Consider the following 27,790-nt stretch of genomic DNA (forward strand, 5'->3'; position numbering starts at 1 on the left):
AGGGAAGATCATGTCTGACCAATTTGATTGAATTTTTCGAGGGGGTGACTAGGTGCGTGGATGAGGGTAGTGCAGTGGATGTGGTTTACATGGATTTCAGTAAGGCTTTTGATAAAGTCCCGCATAGGAGACTGGTCAGGAAGGTAAGAGCCCATGGGATCCAGGGTGCCTTGGCACATTGGATCCAAAACTGGCTTAGTGGCAGAAGGCAGAGGGTGATGGTGGAAGGTTGTTTTTGTGACTGGAAGCCTGTGTCCAGTGGGGTACCGCAGGGATCGGTGCTGGGTCCCTTGCTGTTTGTGGTCTACATTAATGATTTGGATGGGAATGTAAAAGGTATGATCAGTAAGTTCGCAGATGACACGAAAATTGGTGGGGTGGTAAATAGCGAGGCGGGAAGCCTCAGGCTACAGGACGATACAGATGGGTTGGTCAGATGGGCGGAACAGTGGCAAATGGAATTTAACCCTGAAAAGTGTGAGGTGAAGCATTTTGGATGGACTAACCAGGCAAGGGAATACACAATGAATAGTAAGACCCTAGGAAAGGCAGAGGATCAGAGGGACCTTGGTGTGCATGTACATAGATCCCTGAAGGCAGCAGAACAGGTGGATAAGGTGGTTAAAAAGGCATATGAGATACTTGCCTTCATTAGCCGAGGCATAGAATATAAGAGCAGGGAGGTTATGATGGAGCTGTACAAAACGCTGGTAAGGCCACAGCTGGAGTACTGTGTGCAGTTCTGGTCGCCACACTATAGGAAGGATGTGATTGCTTTGGAGAGGGTGCAGAGGAGATTTACCAGGATGTTACCTGGGCTGGAGTGCTTCAGCTATGAAGAAAGACTGGACAGGCTGGGGTTGTTTTCCTTGGAGCAGAGAAGGCTGAGGGGGAACTGATTGAGGTATACAAAATTATGAGGGGCATAGATAGGGTGGATAGAAAGGAACTTTTCCCCTTAGTAGAGGGGTCAATAACAAGGGGGCATAGATTCAAGGTAAGGGGCAGGAGGTTTAGAGGGGAATTGAGGAAAAACTTTTTCACCCAGAGGGTGGTTGGAGTCTGGAACTCACTGCCTGAAAGGGTGGTAGAGGCAGGAACCCTCACAACATTCAAGAAGCATTTTGATGAGCACTTGAAATGCCATAGCATACAAGGCTACGGACCAAATGCTGGAAAATGGGATTAGATTAGACAGGGCTTGATGGCCGGCGCGGACGTGATGGGCCGAAGGGCCTCTTTCTGTGCTGTTTAACTCTATGACTCTATGATTCCAATCCACTATGGTCGTGAAGTATTTTTCTGTTCAGTGAAGCTAAGATGCAAAAATGTGAGAGCAATTGAAAGATGATTGGGGAGAATACTATCTCATATATTGCTCTCCATGCAGAGTAATAGAAACATAGAGATAGGAACAGGAGTAGGCCATTCGGCCCATCGAGCCTGCTCCGCCATTCAATGAGATCATGGCTGATCTTCGTCTGAGATCATAGCTGATCTTACCAGTTCAGTACCCCGTCCCCGCCTTTTCTCCGTAACCCTTAATCCCCTTAGCCTTCAGAAATATATCCAATTCTCTCTTGAAAATATTTATTGAATTAGCCTTCACAGCCCTCTGTGGCAGGGAATTCCACAGGCTCACCACTCTTTGAGTGAAGAAATTCTTCCTCATCTCTGTTTTAAATGATTTGCCCGCTATTTTTAGACTGTGGCCCCTGGTTCTGTGCTCCCCTGCCATTGGAAACATTCTCTCTGAATTCAGCCTGTCCAGGCCTGCCATAATTTTATATGTTTCGATGAGATCCCCTCTCAATCTTCTAAACTCCAGTGAGTACAAGCCCAAACTATTCAATCTCTCCTCGTAGGTCATTCCCGCCATTCCAGGTATCAGCCTGGTGAATCGCCGCTGCACTCTTTCCATGGCAAGAACATCCTTCCGCAGATGGGGCGACCAAAACTGTACACAATACTCCAGATGCGGTCTCACCAGCACCTTGTACAGCTGTAGTAAGGTATCCCTATTCCTATACTCGAACCCCCTTGATATGAAGGCCAACATACCATTTGCCTTCTTAATCGCCTGTTGCACCTGCATGCTCTCCTTCAGTGACTGGTGCACAAGAACACCCAGGTCCCTCTGCACTTCCCCATCTCCCAATCTATTGCCATTTAGATAATAATCCACCCTCCTGTTTTTACCCCCAAAGTGGATAACCTCGCATTTATCCACATTATAGTGCATCTGCCACGTATCCGCCCATTCCCCCAACCTGTCCAAATCGCACTGTAGCCTCCTGACATCCTCATCAGAGCCCACCCCTCCTCCTAGTTTAGTGTCGTCAGCGAATTTGGAAATATTGCATCCAATTCCCTGATCCAGATCATTTATATATATATTGTGAACAGCTGGGGTCCCAGGACAGATCCTTGCGGCACCCCGCTGGTCACTGCCTGCCACTCCGAAAACGAGCCGTTTATTCCAACTCTCTGTTTTCTATCCGCCAGCCAGTTCTCTATCCACGTTAATACTTTGCCCCCAATCCCATGAGCCTTAATTTTGCATGATAATCTTTTGTGTGGAACCTTATCGAAGGCTTTCTGGAAGTCAAGGTACACCACATCCACTGGCTCTCCCCCATCTATTTTAACAGTTACTTCCTCAAAAAATTCCAGCAGATTAGTCAAACACGATTTACCCTTTGTAAATCCATGTTGACTCTGTCCGATCCTTTCCCCATTTGTCAAGTGCTCCGCTATTTTATCCTTAATAATGGACTCTAGCATTTTGCCCACAACCGATGTAAGGCTTACTGGTCTATAATTCCCTGCTTTCTCTCTACCCCCCTTTTTTAAATATTGGGGTAACATTAGCTACCCTCCAATCCACGGGTACTGTTCCCGAGTCAATGGAGTTCTGGAAGATGATCCTTGGAGCATCTGCTATCTCCAGGGCCACCTCCTTAAGTACCCTAGGATGTAGTTTATCAGGTCCCGGGGATTTGTCGGCCTTCAGTCCCCTCAACTTACCCAACACCATATCCCTAGAGATACTAATTTCTGTCAGCTCCTCCCTCTCATTAGTCCCTATGTTTGTCGATATTCCTGGGAGGTTATTTGTGTCCTCCTTTGTGAATACAGAACCAAAGTATGAGTTTAATTGGTCTGCCATTTCCTTATTCTCCATTATATATTCTCCCGAATCGGACTGCAAGGGACCGACTTGGGATTTTACCAGTCTTTTCCTCCTGATATACCGATAAAAGCTTTTGCAGTCTGTCTTTATGTTTGCTGCAAGTTTACTTTCGTATTCTATTTTCCCCTTCCTGATTAATCCCTTTGTCCTCTTTTGCTGTATCCTGTACTGCCCCCAATCTTCCGGTCTGGTGCTTTTTTTTGCCAGTTGATATGCCCTTTTTTTTGATTTTATGCTGTCCCTAATTTCCCTCGTTATCCACGGTTGAGTCACCTTTTTTAGGTTTATTTTTATGCCAAACCGGTCTAAACATGTTCTGGAATTCTTCCATTCTATCTTTGAATGCTTGCCATTGTCTATCCACTGTCAATCCCCCCAGAAACACCACCCAATCAATCTTACCCAATTCCCGTCTCATACCCTCGTAATTCCCTTTATTTAAGTTCTGGACCTTAGTCTCTGATTCAATTTCCTCACTCTCCATCTCGACTGAGAGCTCGATCATATTATGATCGCTCTGACCCAAGGGGCCTCGTACAAGAAGATTGCTGATAAGTCCCTTCTCATTGCACAATACCCAGTCTAAAATGGCCTGATCTCGAGTCGGCTCCTCGACATATTGGTCCAGATAACCGTCCCGAAAACATTCCCGATCTATGTATATTGTCCACTCCATGACTAATGCCATTGGTTTTGCCCCATTAGATTGTCCATCATGAAGTTTTCACTGTTTTCACTGTTTCTGGGCTATGTGGTGGTGTCTATTCTGGTTGTAGCCTCAGGCCACACATTTGATTCAACACTGGATGAAGATTGGAAGAACTGGAAATCACAGTATGAGAAGCTGTACACGGAGGTAAAAGGGAATTTGTTCCAGTACGGAATCTACTCCAAACGTTCAGCTCACTCACAAGGGGGAAGGGATTCCATGCACTTACTAAATTATTGAGAATTCCCACTTGGAGTTAAGACGGGAGAGGTGTGAAGTGAAAATGAAACCATATTGGCCCTGAAATTCCATGGGAGTTCTCCCAGACTCCGTATCTCCAGTAGAAGACTAGCAGGGAAACAGCAGAGACTTGGTGTAACTCAGATCATTGGGGATTCCACTGGTCCTTGCTGAATTACTGCAGAAACCATAAATAACCCTTGGGAAGCTTCAAGCCATTAAGTTTAAATACATTGACGTTGGCACTGCACACGGCAATCAGAACATATCTCCCCTACTAATGGAGTACAGGTGACAAAATCTAACCCGTGAAATACATGACCTATATCCTTCCACTATTATCCAATTTCGATGTTGCTTACTCCAATATTATGTCCAGGAATAAAAATATAGATATTCCTCAGTTGTTTATTCCTACTGTACTTTGTGTTGATCTCTCAAGACTAGGGGTTCAATCTGCTTTAGGTTTGAGTGTGTATGGGAAGGGTAATGAGTGCACCCACTCTGATATGGATGAGGGGATAGAAACCTGAATGCAAAATATTATTTCACCTTTTGCACAGGGATTTTAAAACTGTTGTATAATTTTAACAATAAAAAGGTGCTAGAGCTTGACTGGCTAAATGTCTTTTTCAGGAAGAGGAGGCGTACAGAAGAATGATATGGGAGGACAGTATGAGATACATCGAACAGCATAACCTGGAGCACTCAATGGGGAAGCACACATTTACTGTGGGAATGAACCAGTTTGGAGATCTGGTGTGTACAAGATGTGTAATATGGGGGTCAATTGATGTGTTATTACTGAATGAGGTGTGATATAGTTAGGGATATCATAGCACCTCATTTTAACAAAGACTTCAGCCTCCCTTACCAAGATTCTCCTCTCCATTTTATATCTCATTACATTCTATTTGCTCTTGTTAAACTGCCAGTACCATGGGCTGGGACACTGCCCTATGTCTGCTCTACTTTTTGGTTTTGCAGGGTGAATAAAAAGAAAATGGGTTGGCCAAGCTAACTGGCTCCATAGAAATGATGGATAGTGTTGGCAGTGCTCAACACACCAGCTGCATTAATCTCTCCTTGGTCCTAACCTCCCGCAGCGATGGACTAAAACCCAACATTGGGATCAATGGGAATTTAGATTCATTGTCATTATATTTTATCATAAAAATTGATTCAACTGTTGGAAAATTGGTGTGAAACAAGGGCAATGACTCATGGGAGACAGGTCTACAGGCAGCCTCTGTTTTCTCAGTCTTGATGTTTGAGCCTCAACAGTTAGTGTGGGCAAAGTATTTGACCAGGGCAGCTTCAAAACCAAACCTGATCCTTGTGCAACAGCTACTCTCCAGTGAACTGAATTGTAATCAGAAATGGGAATCCTGCCTGACTTTATCTTCTAAGTCCAAGGGCACTAAGGCCAATTATAGACCCCAACTGCAGCCCCAGCTGAGATCAGTTAATTAAGCACAAGCTGATGGTGGAACCTGAGAACCTCCTGATCGGTATGGCTCAGTTATGCACCAACAAACTCAGCCATCATGGGGGAATGGTAGCTTTTACCCTTTCTCCTCATGACACAATGGGCCAAATGGCCTCCTGGGGGAATGGTAGCTTTTACCCTTTCTCCTCATGGACACGATGGGCCAAATGTCCTCCTGTGCCGTAAATTTCTATGGGGGAGAAATTCAGTATCGCCCCATTTGGGGCGCAATTATCAGCCGGGTGCAAAGATTAGCGCCTGACGCTAATTATCGCCTCCGACTGCAAACTTGGCTTTTATTGCCCCTGGAGGTGATTGGAGCGCTAAATCAGGTGCTACACACCTGTCTTAAGGCACAAAGGCCGAGGAGCAAGGCGTTGCCTCAGAGCGCTGGCGAAGCTCATGTGATGTCAGTCAGCAATGGAACACAGACACACTGGCGCCAGCCAGTTCTTAAAGGGGAGGGTCGATCTTGCTCTCCATCCACACCCTGCTCATTGCAGCCTTGAACCTCGGCCTGGAGAGACCTGTACATCAAATCTGTTGGAAAGAACAATGGAGAGACCCAGGGAAAGAGCTCAGAGTGCAGCCCCCATATTCTCTTCTAAATAGATGCAAGGAAGATCAAATCAGAAAGAACCTGTAAAGTGCTGCCCAGTACCCAAAACTCCTCAAGACAGCTTTGAATAGTCTTTCTCTCTCACTCAGGATGCGTGGTGCAAAAATTTCGCCGACAAAAAAAGGCAGGAAGCGGTCGCCTTTAAATAGCGCTCCCCCAGTCCCTTCCCGATTGCAAAACGCTCCCCTCAACCTGTCGTTGCTAGCGGCAGGCAGTAAGACAGGGGGCACCACTCAATATCTGGTCCGGGGTGCTACCGGGTCGTTGCACTCTCGACTGACGTCACAATCTGCCGGCGCAGGAGATCGTGGTGGTAGTGTTTAGCTCCGGCGCAGAATGTCTAGTTAATTTTGTGAGCGGCGCAAACATCGCAGCGCACGGGCGCTAGTTGCTTTGCACCCCATTAGCGCCCTCTTAAGGCACTAACGGGAGGCGCAAACCAACTAACATTTTCCCCCTATGATTCCATGAAAGTAAGATTATAATTACCGTAGAAGATTAACAAATGGTTTCATATAAAATAAGGTGCACGTATAATAACTGCCACCATTTTGATTATTGTACCATAGACTAGAGAGGTGCTTTATCACCTTCAGGCTGCGTGCACCCCGCCCCCCCAACCCCCACCCTTTATATTGGACTGTGGAAAAAATGGATGGACTCATGTTCTCCTGCAGTTCCTTATTTTAGTAAAAGATTAGACATGAGTATGGAGTGTGAGCACTGCTTGATACTCTCATCTCCCTTTTTTGCTCGACTCAGTGAATGGATGAAAATGTAACCCTGGGAGGCGGTTTAGCTTCCTCCTGCACATTCTCTATTAAAAGTCAGTCAATTCATTAATGACGCCCATGTACTTGACTTTCTAGACCACTGAAGAGTTCAATAAACTCATGAATGGATTCCTCCAAGCTTCACTCGACTAAAGAAGAAGTTGATAAAGATGATGAAGATGATGAAAGTGATGAAGGTTGTTGTGTATGTAATATGTGTGCTACTTTGAACCTATGGACAGGACTGCACTACTTGTAGGGCGTAGTGATACGCAGTACCACTCCTGGCCATAGGGGTATAAATAGTACTGTGGGTACTGATCTCCCCTCAGTTCCCGCCTGTGGGCATGAAGTAAAGACCTATGTGCAGTCCCCACCTCCAACCAGTAAAGACCTGTTTGAGTTATACGTTTAAGTCTTTGTGTTAATTGTTCAATACAATACACATACTTAACACTGGCGACGAGTCAGGTTCTTACCCTGCGGCAGTTATTCCACGCGGCTTCGTCCAAAGACAGGACGTTGAAGAGAGGTTTCAATCCTCAACACCCCACTCAAAACTGAAGGGCAGCAGAAATCCTGACAGCTTCCAGCGACTGGATGCGACAGGCATTAGGACCCTGAAGCCTCCATAACCTCGTGGGTAAGCCAGAGCCCGGGAGGGAGCGAGCGAGCAAGAGCCGCGCGAGCGAGTGAGCCAGAGGCCGGGAGCCGCTTCAAGTGCGAGGCGCAGCGCGGGCCAGCGATCGGGACCAAAGAGAAGGGCCGCACTCGGACTGAAAGGCGCGGCGGCTGCAGAAGCTCAAGGTGCGAGAGCCACGGTGCACAGCGTGGGCTATCGATCGCGGCGAAGATAAGGGCCGCACTCAGGGGCTGAAGGGAGACGGTGTCGGGGGACGGGTGAAGACCGCCAAGCGCGGGAAAACCGCCATTTTGTGGGCGGAGGACGACGGCAAGAGCGGGAAGCCGCCATCTTTGATAACGAGTAAAGAAAATAAAATCTGAGAAATTGCAAATCTACAATGCCTAAACACGGGAATATTAGCACCTTTGATAGTGACCTCGAAGATTGGGCCATATATGTTGAAAGAGTAAAAAATTATTGTAAGGCCAATAAAATTCGTGACCAAGATAAAGCTCTAACATTATTAAATTTAATGGGTGCGAAGACATACGGGCAATTGAAACACCTGTTATCACCAGATGAACCGGCGGATAAGACGTTCGATGAGATTGTTACTGTCCTGAAAGATCATCTAAACCCCACGCCGCTGATGCTAGCGGAACGATTTAAATTTTACGACAGAAGGCAGCTACAGCATGAAAGCAATGCTGAATATTTGCTGGAATTGCGTAAATTAGCGAAATATTGCCAGTTTGGAACGGGACTGACAGATGCACTACGAGACAAATTTATGTGTGGTTTATTTAAACAGGATACACAAAAGCGACTGCTCGAGGAGAATGAGCTGACGCATGAGAAGGCGGTCACTATGGCAGCAGCACACGAAGCCACAGCGAGAGGCACGGCAGTAATGCAACTACGGTCACCGGAGCTCAGTGCACACAAATTGGGTGTGAGTTCTGGCAAATGTTATCGTTGTGGAAAGACAACGCATGATCAGAACCAGTGTTGGTTTAAAAACCAAGAATGTAGAACTTGTGGTAGGCTTGGACATATAGCTAGAGTATGCAGGTCAGGGAAGAAGACCAGCAACAAGAAGTCACCGCAAGGAAAATACGCAAAGGTACACAAGGTGACCGAACAGGAGTCCGATTCAGACGCTAGCAGTAATGAACTGGCTAGCTTAAGCTGTAATGAACTGGCTAGCTTAAGAGTACTCAACGCTGGTAAGGGTGCAGACCTCCAGACAATTTGGGTCACTCTTCAGATAGAAGGAGTCCAAGTAAAATTGGAATTGGACACTGGATCGGCATTGACGGTCATAAATAAGAAAGATTACGGAAAGTTATTCCAACATATTCCCCTACAGGATACGGGGATTATATTGAAAACATACACGGGGCAAAGAGTGTACCCCATCGGGAAAATAGAGGTTGCAGTGGTCCACAAGGGCGAAGACAGTCAAATAATGGACTTATATGTGATATCTGAAGGAGGTCCTCCACTACTAGGACGGGAGTGGATTAGGAAAATGAATATGGACTGGCATTTCCTACAAACAATAACGAGTGAGAACTCGGTGAAGATAGTCGGCCCAGACTCTGGAACGGATGATGGTAAGCCCAACTCAGGTGCAAAAGACAAAGTTTCAGCACAGAATTCCACTGAGCAACAACAACATAGTTTAACTGTGGATTCTGAGTCTGGCAAGTCTACTGATGTGCCCATTTCTGAGGGACACCGGGCTCGAACTCAACTCCATTTCAAACTACAACAGCAATTAGAACAAATGCTTTGCCGTTTTGAGCAAGAGTTGAATGCAACGAAAGAGTTCTTTGATATAGAGTTGGAGAATCTGGAAAGACAACAGAAGCAGCTGATGGAGAAAATGGAGCAGGAGCACACAAAACGTCTGATGTCAGAGGAGTTAACGGTCAGCCAACTCCTGCATATGCTGAAGGACAGGACTCTGAAATGGGAAAAACTTGAACACGAACTTCAATATTCAAACGAAAGGGGTTCGGAGCTCTCAAAGGTTATTGGAAGAGCTGAGGTGGCAACACAGACTGAGATGACTGCAACAGAGCAGCCCTTGGATGCCAAAAGTACGCTGACTCACGTCAACGTAGAACAACAGACCGCTGAAACAGCTGCTCCGGTAGAGGGATTGAATAGTCCGATCAATCAATCTCCAAAAGAAGTTGAAGTAGTAAAATCTCAAATGAGGTCATTAGTAAACGACTTGCTGAAAGCCCAGAAAAAGCTGGATGAAGAGGTACGCATGAAGAAGTCTCTTCAGGAAAGATGTCTGGACTTGGAACAAAAGCTGGCTAACGCCCAGCTGGGTATGGAGGAAATAGAAGACCCTCTCGCTGGCCTAGATCAGGACGACACCGAATATTACTATGTCCTGTCCTGCCCAACTTGTAACTTCGACTCCCACCATACAGAAATCATGGAGGAGCACCGAAAGTCTACGGAACATCGGGAGAAGGTGGCTCTACTACGGAAAAAGGAGGAAGAGAAGGAGGAACTGCGCATGCAGCTGGCAGCTGACAGTGGAGCCCAGAGAGTCTCCAAGAAGCAGAAAAGGAAAAGTCGAAACAGAAGATGACCCATCTGAACCATTATTACCTCTACCAGATCACACACGTGGTCCCTCCGAACGGAGCCAATTCAGTTCGGAAGTTCAAACTGTTAAATCCATGGAAGGACTATTGAATGAGTCACTCCAGCAACGTGAACCGACTACACCACAGAGATTGAATCTGTGAACTGTTTTCCGCAGAGACTGAATCTGTGATCTGTTTTGACATGAAGTTATCTATGTATCTATGTTATTCTGTTATGTAAACCTGAAGTTATATATGTATATATGTTATTACGTTATGTTAAATCGGGAGATGACTGTAAAGCTAAGAAGGGAGGAATGTTGTGTATGTAATATGTGTGCTACTTTGAACCTATGGACAGGACTGCACTACTTGTAGGGCATAGTGATACGCAGTACCACTCCTGGCCATAGGGGTATAAATAGTACTGTGGGTACTGATCTCCCCTCAGTTCCCGCCTGTGGGCATGAAGTAAAGACCTATGTGCAGTCCCCACCTCCAACCAGTAAAGACCTGTTTGAGTTATACATTTAAGTCTTTGTGTTAATTGTTCAATACAATACACATACTTAACAAAGGTGATGAAAATGATGATGTTGAAATGGGTGTAACTGTCGACTGGCGCAGTAAAGGCTATGTTACTCCAGTAAAAAACCAGGTAAAAATCGAAACGAATCCTTCTCGTGATTTTTAAGTGTGAGGTTCTGAAGAAATGTTGAAGTTATGCACCTTGGTCTCATGCTTATTTAGAAGTGGGTTGAGACTATCCAATTTCACATATGACTCTTCTAGCCCGTAGAGAGATCTAGCCCGTAGAGAGATTATCACCCTATCAGTCTGAGCTGGATTTAACCCCGTGCCCGTTCAAAGGAATGCAGGCAGCCCATGAATTTTGTGCTGCCTGCTGATTAGCATGATTGTGACATTCAGCCCAGACTGAAGCACTGCTGAGTGGGGGGGCCCAAGTGTGGGTGAGGCTAGCACCACTTAAAGCTCGCCTGCACTTGAAAAGGCAGTCTGCACCTCTTAACGGGGAGGTGCATTCTGCCTGCAGAAACTCATTGAACTGGCTGAGGAAGATATTGAGAAGAGGAGAAAAGAAAAATGTCTCAATAAGGAAGAGAGCGGGTGATTAGGTTCTCCGATGCAGCACTGGAGGCGTGGTGCAGGAGGTCAACTCGAGGAGAGAGGTGCTGTTTCCATAGAGGGCCAGGAGGTCCCCTCCAGGCAAAGGTCCAATGGAAGCAGATAGCCACTGTGGTGAATGCCAGCTGTTTAGCCCCAAGGACCTGGACGCAGTGCAGGAGGAAGTTTAATGACCTCACACGAATGGTCAAGGTCAGTGAATCCATTTCAAATGCCATGTCCCACCATCTGTACCATTAGCCTCACACACTGCTCAATGCACCATACCCACATCACTCACCTATAAACAATCTCTACCAAACACAACTCATACCTCACATTCATAGCTTCACCTCACCCTCACACACTTACCACTGCTGCAAGCTTCACACCCATATTTCACAGCTTTCACACACTGTCAGCTATTCAGTCATTACAGGCATATCACCCAAACCACATTGCACCACACTCACTGACACATTTCCCTATCTTGCAGGAAAAGGTAGCTCACAAATGTCGCCAGCAGGACCTATACGGGGGTGGGGTTGGGGGCAGGGGGGCGCCTGCATAACCTGACCCCAATGGAGGAGACCATGCTGTCCATTCTTGGCAGGGGCATCAGTGAGCCCATGGCCAGCGGCGGGGCTGAAAGAATGCTAGATCCTCATACATAATCCTCCTTCTCACATCCCAATTCCACCTCATCCCACAATCTCTTATGATTTACAAGCTGCACATGGTGTAAGCTCGCACCTCTTGCTTTCCCCGCCTCCACTCACCACAGCCCTACCCTTGTGCCTTTCTCATTTCAGACACCAAAGGAATCCAACCTGGCTAGCCAGTGGTGCAAGAGGAAGAGGGAGCTGAGAGTGATGATGACGAAGAAACACCCTCCCTCATTTTCATGCTCCCAGCTGAGATACTGACATGCTGCGCACTCTAAAGGATAGGTTAGACGCAGGATCTGCATGTGGTGAGACACTGGGCATGAGTCGGCTGCAGCCAGGGCAGGGGGAAAGGTGCAGGTGCCAGCTCCCCGGAGGATGAGGTCGCACACGAGTTCTGCTGCACAGGACTTGGATGAGGACTCTGATGGGGCGGCCTACAGAAGAAGGCTGATGGGTATGTACAAGGAAATGCTCGGTGCCAGGCCTGCCAGAAAGCCTGAGTGAAATTTTAAGGAGCATGGAGGAATCTGGCACCAACCTTGCACAGGGATTAGTGCAGAGCTTGGAGCCCAGGATTTGCACCATGTAATTGATGGGCAGATCCATTGGCGCACCTGTGGACCCAACCATCATGCAGCATCTGATGGCGGAAGTCGCAGCTTCCACTGCAGCACAATCAGCATCCACCCAACATCTGAGTGTTGCAGTTGAAGTTCAGACTGAAGTCATGCAAGCTCAGCTTGTTGCCATGCAAACACAGACTGCTGCTACCATGACTGGGTTTACTAGTGTTGAAAGGGGCTTGCAGGGTATCACAGCAGTACAGCAATATGTCCTCCAGCAGATTACGAGGATTGCTGAGGCGCTGCCCCAGGAAAGTGGCAGTGGCTCTGTGGAGCATGAACCTGCTGTCCTCTCTCAGGATGACAGCATTCGTCCACCCACCACTGCAACTCCACCATTGCCTTGCTGTTGCCTGTCAGCCAGCCAGTCCAGATTCCTGCCACCCATGCCAAGGTGGTATAGTCTGTGGTTTAATGGCGCATCATAGTCCGAAGCCAGGCCTACTAGGCCCAGAGCGCATCTAGGTCATTCTACAAGGCCATCTGCAGTCACCCCCACTGAAAGTCAGCAGCCTTCCACCAGCCATGCTCCAGTCACTGGGGTAACATTTCATAAGAGCACTAGGACAGGCAAAGTATCACAGCACTAAGGGAATGCACATGGGTGATTCGTTGATTTTTTTAATGTAATATTGGATGGATTGATATAAAAAGTGGGATGTTTGTTTTGTGGTGGCTTTTATTTCAGCATTGTGGCCAAGAGGACGCTGTGATGGTCAGTAACAGATGGAAGCTAAGATGTATGCCTGGGGGCAAGGGCAGTGTCCTCATGACAGCGAGGGTGTGGAGAATGCAGCAGACCATGACTAATCTTGAGACGCACTCTGGTGAGTACCGCAGGGCTCCTCCAGAGTGGTCCAGGCAGCGGAGCTGTTGCTTCAGGAATCCAATGGTCGGCTCTGCGATGGTTCGTGTGGCAGCATGGCTTTCATTGTACGCATACTGGGCACGTGTGTTTAGTTGTGGAGTGGAGTCATGAGCCAGGTGGTCAAGGGATAGGCTTGTCCCCAGCAGTCAGCCTCTGGTTTGACGTGGTGGCTCAAAGACTGAGGGAACAGTGGACTAGCGCAGAATAAAAGCATCATGACTGCTGCCAGGATACCGGACATTCACCATCATGATATGCTGAGCGTGGTCGAACACCAACTTCACATTCAACGAGTGGTAACCTTTGCGGTACATCTCAGCCTTTCATTGTGGTACATCTCAGCCTTTCATTGTGGTACATCTCAGCCTTTCATTGCGGTACATCTCGGCATTTAGATGCGGTGCCTGCAAAGCCATATGCGTGCAGTCGATGGCTCCCTGCACCATGAGGAAGGCCGCTATCCTGGCAAAGCCACATGCACGCTCCTCCTGCTTCTCTCTGGTCAGAGAGAAGACAATTAAACCCTTCTCCTGGTTCATTCTCAGACTGGCAATCAGTAACTAGTGGTGTTCCGCAGGGGTCAGTGCTGGGTCCCCAACTCTTTACAATCTATATTAACGATTTGGAGGAGGGGACCGAGTGTAACATATCAAAGTTTGCAGATGATACTAAGGTGGGAGGGAAAGTAGTGAGTGAGGAGGACATAAAAAACCTGCAAGGGAACATAGACAGGCTAAGTAAATGGGCAGAGATTTGGCAGATGGAATACAATACTGGAAAGTGTGAGGTTATGCACTTTGGCAGGAAAAATCGTAGAGCAAATTATTATCTTAATGGCAAGAAACTGGAAAGTACTGAAGTACAAAGGGATCTGGGGGTCCTGGAGCACGAAACTCAAAAGGTTAGTATGCAGGTGCAGCAAGTGATTAAGAAGGCCAATGGAATGTTGGCTTTCATTGCTAGGGGGATAGAATATAAAAATAGGGAGGTATTGCTTCAGTTGTACAAGGTATTGGTGAGACTGCACCTGGAATACTGCATACAGTTTTGGTGTCCATACTTAAGAAAAGACATACTTGCTCTCGAGTCAGTACAAAGAAGGTTCACTCGGTTAATCCCGGGGATGAGGGGATGGACATATGAGGAGAGGTTGAGTAGATTGGGACTCTACTCATTGTAGTTCAGAAGAATGAGAGGCGATCTTATTGAAACATATAAGATTGTGAAGGGGTTGGATCGGGTGGATGCGGGGAGGATGTTCCCGATGATGGGTGAAACTAGAACTAGGGGGCATAGTCTTAGAATAAGGGGCTGCTCTTTCAAAACTGAGAAGAGGAGGAACTACTTCACTCAGAGGGTGGTAGGTCCATGGAATATGCTGCCCCAAAAAGCTGTAGAAGCTACATCATTACATAAATTTAAAACAGAAATAGACAGTTTCCTAGAAGTAAAGGGCATTAAGGGTTACGGGGAGCGGGCAGGGATTTGGACATGAGTCTAGGTTCGGATCGGTCATGGCCCTGTGGGTAGCGGAGCGGGCCCAGGGGCCGTGTAGCCTGATCCTGCTCCTATTTCATGTGTCTAATTCTGTTAGATTCAGGAGATGGTTCTGTGATAGTAGATTGGCGGTTAGGATCAGATCAGCCATGATCTTATTGAATGGCGGAGCAGGCTCGAGGGGCCGATTGGCCTACTCCTGCTCCTATTACTTATGTTCTTATAAAGAGCGTCTGTCATCTCTCTTATGAAGCAGTGGATGGCAAACTGAGATGTTACAGATGTTGCCTGCTCCAGCCTGGAAGGGTCCCGATACAAAGAAAGTCAGGGCCACGGGCACCTTCACAGCCATTGGCAGTGCTGTCCTTGCCCTGGTGTGAGGCTGCAGGACTGGTTGCAAGAGGTGGCAATGTTCTGTGAGCACCTCCTTTGTAAAGTGCAGTCACCTCACACGCTGCTCCTGGCTAAGGCTGAGGTTAGAGAATTGCTCTCGGAGCACCCTAGGTGGGTAAGGCCTCCTGCTGAGAGCCTTTCTCCCCCTCCTCCTCCTCCTCCCTCTGCGAGCAGCTTGTCCTCTTCTCCATTGCCTCTGCTCATCTCCCTGTCATGCTGCAGACCAAGGGAGATGGCAACTACAGCACCCTTGACTGGGAGTAAGTGGTCTGACCAGAACCCTTGAGTTCAGAACAAATACTTTCTCTACTTTCTGCATCACTCCCTCTCACCTCATCAACTTTAAACAACTCTGGAATGCACCAAAGACTTATACAAACTTACACAGAGCCAGCAGAAATGAATAAGCAACTAATCTGAGAGTGGTTGCTGATTCCTTTAAATATCGCTGGTGGGGGGATTCTTGTTGCTGTTGAACGTGTGTTCAGCTGTGCGAGGTTAAGACAAGACATTAGCTCCAGCAATGATGCCGAAAATGGCAGTGCTGACAGCAAATCAGCATTGAACGCCGATTGACATCACAATTTGCCTACTCTACATACTTCCAGCGCACGCTTCTGTAACACTTGCATACTGAATTATCATTGGCCCGCAGGCATCTGTAAGGAATACCTATTATATTCACATGTGATCACATGCCGAGTTGTCATTGGCCTGCAGGCACCTGTAAGGACTGCTATTGTTTTGGAGGACCCAGGGTCCTGACTCCATCTTGTCCACACGGTGCTGTATGTTTGAGTTCACAGACCTGATGCTTCATTAAAAGAGTTTAAACTGTAATACTCCGTTGTCCTGCAATTTATTATTTTTGTACAAAGTGTTGTCAAAACAAGACATGGTGCCAGAACAGGGATTTAAAATGGACATCGTTGGAGCTCCCTTACCCCGAATGAATTGGGAATCTTTGAACTTACCTAGAGAATGGAGCAAGTTCAAGCAACATGTGGAGTTGATGTTCTCGGGTCCGTTGAAAAGGAGAGGAAGAAAAATGCAGCTACCTACTCCTGTGGATTGAAGAAAAAGGGAGAGACATTTTTAACACATGGTCTCTCACCGCAGATGAAGCAAAGGTACTGAAAAGCTATTTTGACTGTTTTGAAGCATATGTGATGCCCAAGACAAATACGATATTCACTAGGTACAAGTTTCAGGAGAAAGTACAAGGAGCTAGTGAGTCGTTTGAACAGTTCGTGACTGAGTTAAAACTGCTGGTGCACCTTCCCGTGCAAGCGGAGGAGATGTAACACCTGCCCCTATACCTCCCCTCTTCCCACTGTCCAGGGCCCCAAACACCCCTTCCAGGTGAAACAGAGATTTACTTGTACTTCTCGCAATCTAGTATACTGTATTTGCTGTTCACGATGCGGTCTCCTCTACATTGGGGAGACCAAACGCAGATTGGGTGACTGCTTTGCGTAGCACCTCCATTCAGTCTGTAAGGGTGACCCCGAGCTTCCGGTCGCCTGTCATTTTAATTCACCGCTCCATTCCCACTCAGACCTCACCGTCCTTGGCCTCTTGTATTGTTCCACGGAAGCTCAACGTAAACTCGAGGAACAGCACCTCATCTTCCGATTAGGCACTTTGCAGCCTTCCGGACTCAATATCGAGTTCAACAATTTCAGACCATAACCTTGGCCCCTATTACACATTTTTTCTTGTAATTTTTCCACTCCTTTCCCCCCCCCTTTCCTTTTGTTTCTCTTTCACATATGGCAGCTATCTCTTGCCCTGCCAGTACACTTTACACCTAATCTCAGCCTATTACCATCTCGTCTAGCTCTTTTGTTTCTTTCACTTCTTTTGTCTGATCGCAGCCCTGCCTTCAACCTAATTCCTTTTCTTTCCAGTTTTGAAGAAGGGTTCGACCCGAAACGTCAACTCAAATTTCTCTCCACGGATGTTGCCTGACCTGCTGAGTTTTTCCAGCACTTTCTGTTGTTATTTCGGTAAAAGACTGTGCATATGCAGATAAAGATGAGATGGTCAGAGACCGCATCGTGTTTGGAATACATTCAGCTAAAGTGAGAGAGAAACTTTTGAATGCTGGGTCCGGGCTAACGCTGGACAAAGCTATGGACATAGCTAGATCACACGAGATAGCCCAAGCACAGTTGAAAACCATAACCAGCACCACGAGCAGCTCGCGTGAGCAGACAGTGCACACAGTTAATCGACACACACCAAAGAACACTGCCCAGAGAGCGTGTTTCAGAACAGAAAGAACAGCGAGAGTTCTAAAAATGGGCGACACAGATATAAAACGCTTCAAAAACTGTGGATATTGTGGAAACAACTGGCATGGAGAAAAGGAGTACTGCCCAGCCAAAGGAAGGCAATGTACTAAATGTGGTAAACAGAACCACTTTGCTAAAGTTTGCAAGACTGTTTTCGGAAAAGCAGTACACACAGTGAATGACAGCCAAATGCCAGATAGAGAGCCAAATGCAGAGGAACTGTTTATTGATTCTGTGTCACAGAAAAAACAGATTTCAGGGACTGAGCAAGCCTATGCCGATATTGAGATAGGAAAACAGGGCAAAGAGCTTAAGTTTAAACTAGACACTGGATCTCAGGTTAATGTAATTCCTCTGAGTGAGTATCACAGCTTGAAGGATGAGTGTGAACTACAGCCCAGCTCACGCAGACTGACCAGCTATGGGGGTGAGCAGCTCATTGTAAAAGGCACATGCGTGATGAAATGCAAGTACAAAGAAAATGACATGATGTTGGATTTTTACATTATTGACACTCGAGCACCTCCAGTGCTTGGTCTAAAGGCATGTTTAGACATGGACCTCATCAAGCTAGTGCTATCATTGACAGCACCAGTTGAGAAGCAGACAGTCATGGAGGAGTTTGCTGACATTTTCAAAGGAATCAGACTATTCCCAGGCGAATGCACTATTCACCTTGACCCAGCAGCAACCCCTGTGGTTTGCCCACCAAGAAGGATACCCCTTGCTCTACATAGTCATCTGAAGGAGGAGCTGCAGAGCATGGAGAATACAGAAATCATCGTCCGGGAAACAGAACTGACAGAGTGGGTCAATGCGTTAGTAGTGGTTGAGAAACCACGTACAGGCAAGCTCAGAGTCTGTCTCGACCCCAGAGATTTGAACAAGGCTATCAAACGCCCTCACTACCCTCTACCAACGCTAGATGACATCACACCCAAGCTAGTGGGAGCACGTTACTTCAGCGTAATGGACGTACGATCAGGATACTGGAATATCAAGCTCACGGAAGAGTCATCTAAGCTAACAACATTCAACACACCATTTGGACGCTACCAATTTCTGCGTTTCCCATTTGGTCTTATCTCAACTCAGGATGAATTCCAGTGGAAGATCGATGAAACCTATGAAGGCCTCGATGGAGTAGTCACAATCATAGATGACATCCTCATCTATGGCAGGAATAGAAAGGAACATGACAGGAACCACCGTGCGATGCTACAAAGGTCATGGGAGAAAGGTATCCGGCTCAACCCCGAGAAAAGCATAATCGGATCCACCAAGATCAGTTATTTCGGGCATCGCCTCTCAACTGATGGCATTAAGCCAGATCCAGAGAAAATCTCCGCCATCAAGAAGATGGAGCAGCCGAAGAACCGCGCAGAGCTAGAGACAGTACTAGGCATGGTTAACTACTTAGCCAAGTTTGCCCCGAGCCTCTCCGAAATCAACGCACCCATGCGTCAGTTGCTCAAACAATCCAATGAGTTCCTGTGGGACAAACAACATGACACAGCATTTCAGAAAATGAAAGACCTAATCACCAGAGAACCAGGACCAGTTCTTGCCTACTTCGACCCCAACAAAGAGCTCAGACTACAAGTGGACACGTCAAAGTACGGACTAGGCGCAGTATTACTGCAAGAAGGAAAGCCCATCGGCTATGCTTCCAGATCTCTCACAGACAGTGAAATCAACTATGCTCAAATCGAGAAAGAGTTATATGCAATTCTGTTTGGATGTAAGCGTTTCCACCAGTACATCTATGGGCCGACAAGTCATTGTGGAATCTGACCACAAGCCCCTCGAGTCAATCATGAGGAAACCACTAGCCGCAGCCCCACCAAGGCTACAGAGAATGATCCTTCAGCTACAGAAGTACGACTTCACAATCATTCACCGTCCAGGCAAAGACATTCCTGTCACAGACATACTCTCCAGAAAGTCTCTTAGCTACCAGGACAACAGCCTCAGTGAAGGCATGGATGTGCAGGTGCACGTGGTGTACAGCAGCTTACCTGTGAGTGGCTCAAAACTGAAGGAGATCCGAGCAGGAACAGAGAAAGATGCACAACTCACACTGCTGAGCAAAGTCATACATGAAGGATGGCCTGAGGAAAGGAGGAAATGCACTCAGAGCATATCTGAATTCTGGAACCACAGAGACGAACTGTCACAGATCAACGGAATCGTCTTCTAAGGGGAGAAAATCATAATTCCTACCAGTCTCAGAGAAGAGATGTTGACAAAAATTCATGCTGGACATATGGGCATGGAAAAATGCAAACAAAGAGCACGTGACATTATGTTTTGGCCCGGAGTGTGCAAACACATTGAGGACATTGTCGGAAAATGTTCTATTTGTCTAGAACGCTGCCCATCAAATGTCAAATAGCCCATCATACCTCACTGTATCCCAGACAGGCCCTGGCAGGTCGCAGCAACGGATCTGTTCACATGGAACAACGAGGACTACATAGTGACTGTTGATTACTACAGCAGATTTTTTGAATTGGACAAGCTTCACAGCACCACATCTGCAGCTCTGATCCACAAGCTAAAGGCAGCCTTTGTCAGGCATGGCATTGTAGAGACTTTAGTCTCAGACAATGGCCCCCAATACAAATCAAAAGAGTTCGCGTCGTTTGCCAAGGCATGGGATTTCACACATGTCACATCAAGACCACATTACCCTCAAAGTAATGGCCTTGCTGAAAAAACTGTCCAGATTGCAAAGGTACTCATGGACAAAGCCAAAGCAGACAAGAGACCCCTACATCGGTCTTCTTGAGTACCGCAACACTCCGGTTGACAACTTCAAGTCACCAGCACAGCTGTTGATGAGCCGCAGACTTCGTTCAATCCTTCCAAGCACCAACCAGCAGCTGCAGCCAGAGGTCATCAGCTGCAAGCAAGTGCATGCAAAATGTTTTCACAGACGGCAACACCAAAAGAGATATTATGACAGGTCAGCTAGACTACTGCCGCCGCTGCACAATGGAGAATCCGTCAGAATCCAGGAGCATGACTACTGGAAGCCAGCAGTCGTCATCCAGCCAGCTGACACTGAGCGATCATATCGTGTCCGCACCCCAGGAGGACACGTGTACCGCCGCAATCGCAGGCACCTCCTGAACACCAAGGAACAACACCATCATTCCGACGAGAGGATCAGTGCAACAGAGTGTGATGAACAGAGCAATACACAAAACACATCATACTTACCTGAACATAAACCTGAACCTGATTTGTTGACCGATTCAGGAGCATGCTCAGTTCCATACCACACAAGGTCAGGACGAGAGGTCAAGCCTAGAGTTATCCTTGACTTGTAAACTGTCAAAGGGTGTAGGCGGATCGCTGCCCTAAAAAACAAACTGTACATCGTTATTGAAATGTTGAGATGTTTTCAGTGCTAGTTAAATGTTAATTTACTTATATGTTGATGCTACTGAGAACATTATGTAGAAGAAAGGTTCAAAAGCAATGCATAACATTTTCCTTTTAAAAGAAAGGGGATGTAATATTTGCATACTGAATTATCATTGGTCCACAGGCATCTGTAAGGAATACCTATTATATTCACATATGATCACATGCTGAGTTGTCATTGGCCTGCAGGCATCTGTAAGGACTGCTATTGTTTTGGAGGACCCAGGGTCCTGACTCCATCTTGTCCACACGGTGCTGTATGTTTGAGTTCACAGACCTGATGCTTCATTGAAAGAGTTTAAACTGTAATACTCCATTGTCCTACAATTTATTATTTTTGTACAAAGTGTGCAAAACAAGACAGCTTCTAACGGCCGCCCAACCGCCCTCACCAAAATGACATCCAACATGCCCCACACCAGAAGTGTGCGCGCACGGTGCAGACGCCATTTTCATCACAAAATGGCACCCACAGCACCGAAAAACCAGGCACTACGGAGCTGAATTTCTAGCCCTTTATTTTTACATCAGAATGTTTTTAATGCGATTGTATTTCTGTAATTACCAGGGACAATGTGGTTCATGCTGGGCTTTCAGTGCAAACAGTGCCCTCGAAGGACAGTGGTTTAAGAAGGCAAGAAAACTGGTTTCTCTGAGTGAACAGAACCTGGTTGATTGTACCCGAAGTTATGGAAACCATGGATGTAGGGGTGGATGGATGGCGAATGCCTTTAAATACGTGAGCAGAAATAAAGGCATCAACTCTGCTGCAACTTATCCGTACACTGCAAGGGTAAATCTCTTTTAAACGTGTTTTCAAATTCACCAGGTACAATATATTTACAGCATTCATGGCATTAGACAGCAAAGCTCAGTCCAAATAGAATGTAAGATAACATTGTACTTTGGATCAATTCTTCCCTGGGAATCTGCTCCCAGGCAGCCGCCACTGTCACCGTACAACCAGCGCTATGAAGGGTGCGAGAATGACGCCTTTTAGGAAGAGGCTAGCTCTCCCTTTCATTTCCCCCATATCTTATAAGGATCTATCCAATCTCCACTCAACACCTCCTGCTGTCACACAATTCGGATGAGGAATTAAGAGTGTTTAAGTTTGTGTGTATTAACCGACTGCTCACTATCCTGTGACTCAGATTGTTGGGGTGCCAGTGTCAGCTGAGACAGCACATCATCGGGCATGCTCTGTGCTTGATCTGAGGAACTTACAGCATCCCCCAGTACAAGTTACCACAGTGACATAATGATGTACAGGACTGGGAAAAACAGGACTAGGAAAGATTATTTTGATCTGTCTGGCTCTCCCATACAGTCCATCTGGCTGGTCAGTAACTCAAATATAAGCTGTGTTTTTAAGCACAAAACAAGCAGTTTAAGTTTGGGGTGTGGCCAATACACAAGTTATTAATATTTGGTGGGAGGGTCAAATTTGGGATGCAAACTATTTGAAAGAGCAGCCTATGTGTAAGTGTGGTCATTTAATGAGCGGCATTTACCCTTACGGAATGCAATTTACAACAACAACAACAACAACTTGTATTTATATAGCACCTTTAGCATAATAAAACATCCCAAGCTGCTGCACAGGACAAAAATAAGACAAAAAATTTGACACCGAGCTACATAAGGAGAAATTCGGGCAGGTGACCAAAAGCTTGGTCAAAGAGGTAGGTTTTAAGGAGCGTCTTAAAGGAGGAAAGAGAGGTAGAGAGGCGGAGAGATTTAGGCAGGGAATTCCAGAGCTTAGGGCCTAGGCAGCAGAAGGCACGGCCACCATTGGTTGTGCGATTATAATCAGGGATGCTCAGGAGGGCAAAATTAAAGGAGCGCCGATATCTCGGGGTGTTGTGGGGCTGAAGGAGATTACAGAGATAGGGAGGGGCGAGGCCATGGAGGGATTTGAAAACAAGGATGAGAATTTTGAAATCGAGGCGCTGCTTAACTGGGAGCCAGTGTAGGTCAGCGAGCACAGGGGTGATGGACGAACAGGACTTGGTGCGAGTTTGGACACAGGAAGCCGAGTTTTGGATGACCTCAAGCTTACGTAGGGTAGAATGTGGGAGGCCAGTCAGTAGGGCATTGGAATAGTCAGGTCTAGAAGTAACAAAGGCATGGATGAGGGTTTCAGCAGCAGATGAGCTGAGGCAAGGGCGGAGACGGGTGATGTTACGGAGGTGGAAGTAGGCGGTCTTTGTTATGCTGCGGATATGTGGTCAGAAGCTCATTTCAGGGTCAAATATGACACCAAGGTGGTGAACAGTGTGGTTCAGCCTCGGACAGATGTTAGGGAGAGGGATGGAGTTGGTGGCTAGGGAACAGAGTTTGTGGTGGGGATTGAAAACAATGGCTTAGCTTTTCCCAATATTTAATTGGAGAAAATTGTTGCTCATCCAGAACTGTATGTCGGACAAGCAGCCTGAAAATTTAGACACTGTGGAGGGCTCGAGAGAAAAGGTAGTGAGGCAAAGCTGGGTGTCGTCAGCGTACATGTGGAAACTGATGCTGTGTTTTCGGATGATGTCGCCAAGGGGCAAAATGCAGATGAGAAATGGGAAGGGGCCAAGGATAGATCCTTGAGGGACACCAGAGGTAACGATGCAGGAGTGGGAAGAGAAGCTGTTGCAGGTGATTCTCTGTTTAAGTTTAGATAGATAAGAAAGGAACCAGGCGAGTGCAGTCCCACCCAGCTGGTCGACGGTGGAGAGGCGTTGGAGAAGGATGGAGTGGTCTGTTGTGTCTGTGTATAATAAGACACAGACTGCAGGAGAATGGTATAACAGGTGTTTACTCAACGTGGCTCACACGGGAACTGGGCTGTACAGATTACTACTCAGTGCTATATACAGGTGTGGTCACTGCCGGTACTGCAGCATACATGAGCTGTAAAAAGTAGTTCCCCCCTTAAAGGTATATACATTACATGGTCAACCATGTCAAAGGCTGCATACAAGTCAAGAAGGACGAGGAGGGATATCTTACCTTTGCCATAGTCACAAAGGATGTCATTTGTGACTTTGATGAGAGCCGTTTCAGCACTCTGGCAAGGGCGGAAACCTGATTGGAGGGATTCAAACATGGAATTGCGGGAAAGATGGGCAGGGATTTGGGAGGTGACAACACGTTCAAGGATATTGGAGAGGAAAGGGAGGTCTACTCCAGACACTCATGTTTGAGCTCCTTGTACAGGACACATTTTGTGTCTGTTTTCATCCAGCAGAGTTGTGATTTTATTGGTATTGTCTCAACACTCATTGATTTTCCCTGTTTCAGCACCTCACACTGGGGAACGAGGCCTTGCCTTTTGATATGTGTAATGGGCCTGAGGCGCTGTGAAACTTGTCAAGCTCTTTGATGCCAGGGCAGGTTTCACAACCATAGAGGTAACCTGAGACCACAACTACAAGGCAGACTTTGAGATCAGTGTTACCTCGCACTGTGCTCTTCCCAGACTCTCTACTTATAACACGCTTCTCTTTGCTCTGAATCCACTCTGTGTTTCTGGAGCTACAGTAACTGCAGCATTGGTGACAAGGTGACTGAGGAGCATGCTGCGGCCAACATCTTCCCCCCAACAGACAAGAAGGAGATTCTTCAATATTTATCACATTCATAGTTGTTCCCTCTTCATCTGAACATGGCAACAATGGTTGTGTCTTCAATTTCCGAAGCACTGCACCATCTTTAAGGTCCAATGGGCTGTTAAAGATCCTGTAAAGATATTGCTGGTACCTTGAAAAGCACGGTATTAATGAACTTTAACCGTTACCATTTTCTTTATCACTTAGGACGGATACTGCAAATTTCGGAGACATAAGATTGCTGCCACCTGCAGTCATTACCGAATCGTCAGACGCAACGAAAGGTCTTTAGCAAACGCAGTGGCAAGAGTTGGACCCATAGCTGTTGCTGTTGATGCAGGACATAGGTCCTTCCAGTATTATAACGCGGGTAAGAAACAGAAACTATGGATAATAGGCATCAATAGGCCTATCAAACTACTCTATATAATATATTAAAAATCATACATCTGCACCCACTTCCTTGGTTAACTTTTTTTCATTATCAATTCCTTTTCAATATTTATAAAGGAAGCTACCATTCCCTTACATCTCTTTCAAGTTTTACCAACCCCTGGTACATTGGGCCAGAACTTCGGGTCCCCACGGGTGAGTGAGTACGCGCTGGGTACTCATGCGTAGGCCCAACGAAAGTGCCGCTTTCGTGAATGCACTGCGCATGCGCGGGAAACCGGAACTTCCGTTTCCTTAAAGGAAGGGGTTCACAGGTCGAACGCGTGCGCCGGAGAGGCAGCCCGTACGCCTGGAACTTCCGGTCTTTTTGCAGGTTTCTCCGGGAGGGTAAGTCTCCAGGAGCTACGCTTCTAAAAAGCAGTCACAAGGCCTGCTTTTAACAAGGTAAGTGGTGAATTAAGCAAAAGTAAAACATTTTTTCCACAGGTTTATTATTTTTAAATACTTTAAAGAAAGGTAAGTTTATTTTTAGCCCCGTTAGAAACTGTAATTAATTTTTTCAAAAATTTAAATTATTGTTTAAAATAGTTATTTTATGTAATTTATAGTTATTTTACAAATGTGATTTTTTTTAAATTTATTTGAAGTTTTAGTTAGGTTTTGGGGCTGAACTGTATTCATGGATTTGACAGGTCTTCCTGTCAAATCTATGAATACAGATTCCCTGCTACGATTGGCTCTCCATGGCCCACGTGATCCCAGGGGACGCTTCAAACTAACTGCGCCCCTGGGATACGCAAGCACTGTGCACCGGCAGTTGGAGCAGGCCCAGGATCGGAATCCCACGCGGGCCCACAGCTCAATGGCCGGCGCGCTAGGTAAGTGCAGGTTGGAGGCTTGCACCCGCGGGAAGCCTCCGACCCAAATTTCTGGGCCAATAGCTCACTTCTTAAGTGGTGAAACCTGACACATCAAGCTCAGTCTCCCTGGTGCCTTCTAACTCCTTAACTGACTTTTGAGGTAAAGTCGGTCTCACATGTACCTTTCGACATCCTTTTGAAAATGTACTGAAAAAAGGGCATTAGGAAACGGTATCTCTCATAATTACATTGATAAACAACTGTTCACAGATTACCAATTACACAGAATGTTTGTTTACAAAAATACATTTGCCATTACAGGAAGGTTCAAAGGCTTCTCTCAGCCTGTCTGTCTGTAGTTGCCCAACATGTCAGGCTGGCCAAAGTGAATAGAATGACATCTAAGCAGAAAGGTGTCAAGAAATGCTTTATTGAACCATATACTGAGTGGCCGTTTTGCATTCCAGAGTGTAATGTAGCTTGCAGAAACCGATATTGACCAAAGAATCCAAAAATAATTTAAACAAAGAAATGTTAGTTTACTGTCACATGAATGTACAGGAACTGCATGCTATGAGCAAGACCCTGGTGCTGCCTATGGTCAGTTGATGAATATAAGTTTTTTAAAATATATTTAAGATGCAATGGAGTTGAGAGATTCAGAAAGTTAGTCCATAGAACCACCTAGTGACCAGAGCCCACAACTACATCGTGATGGGTGACAGCAAAACTGAATGGGAAATGTGGGCAATGGTAAACAGTGACCAAAGCCTGGCCAAAATTTATGACAACAGGAAGTGTGCAACCTAGACATGATTTTTAATAACATACCAGTCAATGCACATGGTAAATTCAGTTGAAGTGGGGTTAAAGTTATATATGCTGTTCTTAATTTTGTATAATACAGTACTTTGATTCCATTTTATTATTTGTGGTTAATTAACAATGTTTGCGGCAATTTGGGATTAGAGTTGGTTGGGGAGCAGGAGTTTCTCTGCAGTACGGGCTGAGGGGCTGGGAGATGTAACTCTGAGGTGTTGCAGCACCACATAAGAACATAAGAATTAGGAGCAGGAGTAGGCCCTATGGCCCCTCGAGCCTGCTCCGCCATTCAATCAGATTATGGCTGATCTATGACCTCAACGCCACTTTCCTGCCATATCCCTTGATACCCATGAGTCCTGGTTGGAGGGTGTAATTACCACTGGTTGGAGGGTGTAATTACAACATGACAAGTTTACATCAACATTTTTCATTAAACTTGTGGACATTGGGATTGATGTCGGCAAAAGTGACAAAACTGTGACAGCAGGAAGTCAGGTTTTGTGAACAGGATTGTGGACTGGAAGATAACTAGAGAGGGAATGATGGCAAAGAGCAAATACCTGTGGGAAGGGAATAACAGAGACGTTAATTATACATTTTCCAGTTATATCATGTTAAGGATAAGTGTCTGCTTACAGGAGTGTACTATGATCCAAGATGCAGCCAGAGGATAAACCATGCAGTGCTGATGGTTGGATATGGAAATCAAGGAGGAATGAACTATTGGATTGTTAAAAACAGGTATGTACTTTAAAAAATGACATACAACTGATCACAGTTGGAGCAGTGGCAGAAAACTGCATTTGATCTCAGTATTCCTGGGGTAGGGAGGGAAACATCAGCCAAAGTTTCCACTGCTGATTACTATCCAGAGACACTGGAGAAGGCACATAAAAGATTCACAAGCATGATACCAGACTGGTATACTGATATACTTATCAGGAAAGGCTGAA

The 27,790-nt window shown here is 46.2% G+C and overlaps 1 pseudogene across 1 annotated transcript in view; it reads left to right on the plus strand.

The window, feature by feature from the left end:
* Positions 1–1,914: 1,914 nt before the first annotated feature.
* LOC147108347 (digestive cysteine proteinase 2-like) overlaps positions 1,915–27,790 on the plus strand; it is a 35,313-nt pseudogene continuing 9,437 nt past the window's right edge. Inside the window, exons 1-8 of the transcript XR_015080582.1 lie at positions 1,915–2,012; positions 3,899–4,049; positions 4,779–4,901; positions 7,120–7,211; positions 10,839–10,918; positions 21,732–21,956; positions 24,967–25,129; positions 27,476–27,578. The product of XR_015080582.1 is annotated as a digestive cysteine proteinase 2-like (transcript). The remainder of the gene's footprint in view (positions 2,013–3,898; positions 4,050–4,778; positions 4,902–7,119; positions 7,212–10,838; positions 10,919–21,731; positions 21,957–24,966; positions 25,130–27,475; positions 27,579–27,790) is intronic.

Source organism: Somniosus microcephalus, chromosome 13, assembly GCF_052327205.1.
Source record: "Somniosus microcephalus isolate GS21.2 chromosome 13, FLI_Smic_1.0, whole genome shotgun sequence".
Lineage (NCBI taxonomy): Eukaryota > Metazoa > Chordata > Chondrichthyes > Squaliformes > Somniosidae > Somniosus > Somniosus microcephalus.